Genomic DNA, 6,281 nt, shown 5'->3' with positions numbered 1-6,281 from the left:
ACCACTAGTAATACAGTTGTACCTGACTATAATGAATTTCTTTCTGAGAAAATATTCTCTGGGACCTAGTAGTCATAGAAGACAGACTGAGAAGAAGAAATGAATAATTGGTTTTTTGAATCTATTTTATATCGTGGGAAAGGGAGCTAAGAGGAGGATTCTCAGACAGTGTGGGGCAACTCGCTCCTGGCAAAGTGTATCAACCACAAAGGTTGGAGGCAGATTAAAATGGTACACGTTTCCCCACATCCCATTCTCACCCCAGCCCTGCCTGTCTTCGAGAAAGGGCTGGGGACAACATAGAGAAACATAGTCAAGGTGAAATGCAGCAAAGGCAACCAACCAGAAGACCTGGATGGGAACAGACAGGGAATAGAGAGACCTTAGCATTCATTTCCTCTGGTTTCCTTGGTCAAACACCGACCATTCCCTTTTATAACTGAGTCAATCGCCTTTGACTTCTTCGCAACCCTATTTATGCAATCCTGAATAACGTCTGATTTCTTTTGTCTCTCCAGATTCTGGTGCCAAAGGCATTAAACTTTTTATCTGCCTCTGCACTTGGATTCCTCCTCTCAAGTCTCCGGCCTATGACTGTGGAGGATCTGTTCTACCTCTGAATCTCTTGTCACTGGTCTCATTACCTTACGTATCACTGCACTGAATTGGATAATCAAATTACCCACCTCTCCTGGTCGAACACTTAAGTTTTATTATCCTTACTGACCACCTTTGTTCCTGCCTCAGACATCTCCATGCTCTTCAGCTCCCACTAGGGCTTCCTTCACTCTATGTGTGGAAATGGGAGAGATGCCCTAAAACAAGGATGCTCAGCTCAGACCCTATACTTTCTCCCTGTGGGCTGAATACTCACCCTTGTCCTAGAACCCTGGGCTCATCACTCCCAGGTCTCATCCATGAGCAGATTTCCCCAAGCTTTTGTAGACATGACCCCATAATAATATGATAGAAGGGTCTTCTAGAATATCTCCCCCCAGATAACCCATACCATAACACCTGAATTTATGTGGACCTTTGAACATTCTACAAAACCAAATAAGCCCCAAAACTCTGGGGCCATTGTTCTTTATTGGGATTCTAACAAGTATTAATGTTATTCGTTTCCTCCTAAAGGTGGAATTCGAGGGTCTCAACCCAAAATGACCACCCAAGTCTCTTTTCCTACACCACCCTTCCACGGCTTATGCCAGACCCGACAGCTGCTCACAGAGCTGGTCCGCTCCACTGAAATACAAACTTTCTGAGGCGGAACCACAGACATCATCTTATTCACCTATGCACTTCCCAAAATATAGCATAATGCTGAACACATAGCAGATTTTCAAAATATATGAAAGTTCCTTCCTTGTGGAAGGACCACAGGAAGGGAGAAGAGAGACAAAGCAAGGATGAGGTGAGTCTATCATCCCTAAGACAGCTAGGAGGTATCACCAATCGCTTACTCCTGGGATCCCCCCCCCCAAAAAAAAAACCCTTTGCTCTTCAAATGCTCACTTTTTATGTTCCTTTCATTTATTATTCAAATGTGTTTCCACATGTTCTTCCTTGGAATGAAGTCTCTCCTGGTTTTTTTCTCTTTTCTGTGATGAATTTCTGCACCTCTCCAAGGGGCATGTTTTTGCGAGTCTTCCATACGTCTTTGGTTTCCCCTAGGAAACGTATGTCTGTTTCTGGCATTTGTTCCCCATCTTCCTGAAAGTTCCAAGGCAAAAAAAAAAAAAATTTTATTTAAACATTTTTAGCCACATCTACTTCTTTTTTCAATAAATTACCCTTCCCGTGTCTTCGCCATCCAGCTGTCTAGTTCAATGACCCCTGTGTTCCTTACGCACTCGGAAAATTTTCCCATGATTTCTCTTAACCTTCAGCGCAATCTCTTTTTCATTTGCTACCTTTGCCTTTCTTATCTTTTTTTACACTCTCTGGACTTTGTTCGGTAATCCTCCCCGACCGCCTCTGTAGTCCGTAATGCCTCACACATGCCTCTTTCTTACCTTTGATTACTTTTTTTTAACTTGTTCGTCCACATTGTGGATTCTCTTACCCAGGACTGCATGCAAGATGACCCCCGGGTTTATATTAATTTATGTTTGAATACTTTTCATTTCCAAGCATGTTCTCCATTTCTTCCCTCACCTCAGCCTCTCTGCTTTTTACCCGGACCCTCCGATGCCCCTCAGAAATGCTTGGCATCTCTACGAGGTGGGATAGGGATGAGGAACTCTGCTTCCGGTCTCAGCTGCATCACCTGCTCCCGAAAAGTAACACAGGGGAGAGAAGAGGGTGCTCCCGGGAAATGTGTCCCAAAGGAAATAATCCTTGTAAAGAGTAGGATGAAAATTCTCCTCCGTGTGTCATGGTCGACTTATAGGCCACTCGGGGAGCACACAGTCCACAAGGAGAACCACAGACAGGAAGAGGTTCCTTAGTGCTGAACTCCCTCCAGTCCCCTCGGTGATTCAGAGCCCACAGGGTTGCCTTCAGAGGAGAGGGCCCCGGATCTAGAAGGAGGACAAGGTGCCCCAGTCGTGGCTTTGCTGCTAACCAGCTGGGAAGTCTCCTTCCCTTCTTTTCCCTTGTCCTCCGGCTGCCCTCCCAGCCTCTGTTTCCTGTGGCTGTACAACGAGGGATTAAAGTCCATCTTTAAGGGTCCTGCCTGCAGTTCCAAGGGTGGCCATTGTGACAACTTTCTCTCAGCTGCCGCCATAATTAAGACATAAGCAGACTTTGTCCTCATTATTCACACCCTCCCTTTGTTTCTTTTGGCTCTTTCTGGCTTCTTTTCCTCCCCGGCCCACTTGATTCCCACCAGGGCCACCATGTTCTGTAAGACGTAACTCCATTCACCCTCCCCAACTTTTCTGTAAGGAGGGAGGCTCCTCAGGTATGCAGACCCAGGGGCAGTGGAGGCAGTCTGGTGTGGAGAAAAGCCAGTCATGGAGTCAGACCTCCTGATTTCACCCCGGGCTCTGTGACCTCTGATGTGACGCCGCCTCTCCCTGCCTCTGGTCCTCATCTGCAAAATGGGGACAACATCTGCACCTAGCTCAGAAGGTTCCAGAGAGGATGTAGTAAATTACTACTCAGAAAGCATTAGAAGAAAACCTCACAGGAAGTAAGCACCCTATGGGTGTTAGCCAAAGAGAAATGAAGTGTTTGTGTTGCAGAAGTCTCCAAATCTTAAAATAAAAGACTGACTTCTAAGGCACCGGTTTCCAGAGACAGTAAACCAAATGAGAGGTTTCGAGGCTAGACAGGACTATTGTGTTTCCCTAAAATCACAACACACAGGCTGGCGTCCCCAACAAGCCCACACGCAGGTTCTCTGGGGACCGATTTTAGAGCTCAGGTTTTAGACTTTAACCGAGCTGTATTATTTGATATCAAAACTCCAGTTTCCACAGAGATATTCAGTATATTTTTTTTATTTTGAATGTAACAAACCAATTAAAGAATGTTTCACAGTAGGTCCCTTTTGGGCTCCCAACCAAAGAACGCGTATGATCTCTGAGACCTTTTAGTTTCTGTTACAGATACAACTTGTATCCATGAGGTGACCTAATTTTCAATTTCTCTCTGCCACTAGAACCTGAAATGTGTCTTCTCCAGCAGGTAAACTCACTCAACTCATATAATCTAACACGTTTTAGAATATCCTTCTCTACAGGTAAGGGGATAATGGATGAGGGAGATGCCTTCAAATCATAAAAAGCTCATGACTCCCAGACACTTTATTGTTGGATGGCCGGACACAGGAGGGATACAGCAGCCATTGGGGTCTCTGGAGCCATGCATCTAGATTTAAGGGGTACTTGGAAACATACCATAGTCTTCAAAGGCAAGTCATACTTTTCTGCAAGTCTGCGAGACTCAAGCAGTTTGTGGGAGAGTCTGCCCCAGGAGAAGTGATTTTTTGTAGGATTTGGTTATAACTTAGTGGGTAAAATTGTCTCTTGAAGTTGAGGTGAATATCAAAGTTATAGTGAAGGCACCTCAATGACCTTGCTCTTCTCTTATCTAAATACTATCATTTGGAAACCTACGGGCTGTTAATTTGGAAGACTGGAGCCGTTACTTAAACAATAATGAGAAAGATGGAAGAGGCAGCAACACTTTAAGGCTCATTGTTCTTAGAAATATGACTTTTCTCAAATATTAAAAATACATCTTTAATTCCCCTCACGCCATCCAGAGTCTTTTCGACAAACATCTGGATAAAGGAATCACAACAAATCCGCGGTGTTTTGAGACATTCCTGGAGCATAGATGTTCTTGAGATTATGCCTTTGGATTGCTTGAATAGAAATAATAAATACTTTCAGTACTTAAAGCTGTAATGCTTTGGGTTGGATTTGGATTTTTATTTCATTTTAGTAAAAGGTGGAGATTCAAAGTCGGCTCCTTAACCAGAATGATATATTGGATGTGAATATAGTTTATTGCTTTCTGACCTACATTTCCCCCTTTTTTCATCATTTGAAAAGTTACTTGACAAGTTGAACGCCTGCAGCTCAGCATTTCCAAACATCTGCCTTGAAGGAAGCACTTTGCTTCGGATTTTCACATGATGATCAAAAGTGGGTTTAACTTTCTCAGGTTAAATGGGAACAAGGGGGATGGTCTGACGGCAATAGAAATATATTTGAGAGCAACATGAAAGAGGGAAAAAAAAAAACACTTGGAGCTGGCAGAAGCTTAACCCGAGAGTCAGCCTGGACTCACGAAGACAGATTTCAGCTGAGCGATGAGTCATCTGTGGTCTGGAGCTGGCCCTGCCCCAGTTTGCCCATCTGTATGATGGGGCCTCCAGAGTCTATCAACCCTTTGGAAGAAGGTAAAGTCAGTGGATGGTGAAGATGTGATCTAACATCCTGATTCTGCTACAAACTAGCCGTGGGACAGTGGGACAACCTGCTATCCTTTGAATGTCCTTTTCCTATAAAAGAGGTCCCTACCACCCCTGGCATTCTATAATTCAGAATTTGAAAACAAAACTCAAAAATGCAGATGGGACCTTAATACCAGCCTAAGGAAACTGGAAATTAAAATACATTAAAATTCACGTTTGCAATTCAGACCATTTGGTGGTACATACTGAACTCCTGGTATGAGCCAGAAAAGGGGCTATACCCAGAGTAAAATGAGACAGGGTCCCTGCCCTGTCTGAGTTCATAATCTGGGGGTAATGGCCACATTCATCAAATAGTCATACAAACAAATATAAAACGATGAAAGATAAATGTTGAAGAGCCTAAAAAAGAAGAGAACACAAAGGAGAAGCAGTTAAAACGTCAGACAATGACTTTATGATGTATTCTGAAATTAGATCCATAAGAACTTGAAAGCAACTACAAAAATTAAGAGCACCATTTTTTTTTTTTTTTTTTTTTTTTTTTTTTTTTTTTTAGTTATCTTCTGTTCTGGAATTCCATAGTGTGTCCCACAGAGCGAATTCCACTACATATTGTGGAACTAGCCACCATCTCTCAAGGGGGTCTTCCCGGTTCAAGCCCACTTCTGTTTCTTCACTCAGTCAAAACACTTTTCCCATCAAAGTGCTATGCCCCAGACATCTCGCTAGGCCACTAGGCGTACAGCATGCCCAAGAAAGTTCTTGCCAAGTTAGCCTTTGCTGGGCAACAGAACTTCTCAAAACTTAGTGTCTTAGTATCTTAGTGATTTATTTATTTCCGTGATGGTGTGGGCTGGCTGGCTGGCTCCCCGACTCACTGGGCCGGGCTCAATCGAGTGCCTCACACCAGTGACAAGTCCAGGGGTTGATACAGGCTGGTTGGCTGGGGTGTCTCTGTTCTCGTCCAGTTCCCCTACATGGTGGTCCTAGGGTAGAATTCTGAGAGAGAGAGAGAGAGACAGACAGACAGAGAGAGCAGAAGCTCCTAAATCTCTTAAGCCCTAGCCTTGGAAGTCATATAGCATCACTTCTGTGGTATTTTGCTGGTCACAGAAAAATCACATGAACTTCCCAGATTCAGGAGGTGGAGACAGACTCCAGCTTTAAGGAGCATTCATACCAAGATGGGAGGAATCTGTGGCCATGTCATCATGACTAAGAGCATGGGCTCTGGAACCAAAGACCCCCTGAGTTCCTATCCTGCTCTGCGACCTTGTGCTAGCCAAGTAGCCTGGGGCAAGTTCCTTTCTGTCTGTGTGTCTTAGTTACCTGTAGAATGGGAACACTGATGGATCACAAGGTCCTGGCGAGGATTCAATGGGTTAACAGACGTAAAGCCCTGAAGATA

The 6,281-nt window shown here is 44.1% G+C and overlaps 1 long non-coding RNA gene across 1 annotated transcript; it reads right to left on the bottom strand.

Annotated features, from left to right (window-relative positions):
* Positions 1-1,511: 1,511 nt before the first annotated feature.
* Positions 1,512-2,143, bottom strand: LOC125085973 (uncharacterized). The gene is made up of 2 exons (XR_007123058.1): positions 2,016-2,143; positions 1,512-1,713 (listed from the first exon to the last, which is right to left on the bottom strand). It is a non-coding gene; the product is annotated as an uncharacterized LOC125085973 (long non-coding RNA).
* Between the last annotated feature and the right edge of the window lie 4,138 nt (positions 2,144-6,281).

This window comes from Lutra lutra, chromosome 15 (genome assembly GCF_902655055.1).
Source record: "Lutra lutra chromosome 15, mLutLut1.2, whole genome shotgun sequence".
NCBI classification, from domain to species: Eukaryota; Metazoa; Chordata; class Mammalia; order Carnivora; family Mustelidae; genus Lutra; species Lutra lutra.
Note: the sequence above shows the minus strand (reverse complement) of the source record. Positions and strands in the feature narration are given on the sequence as shown.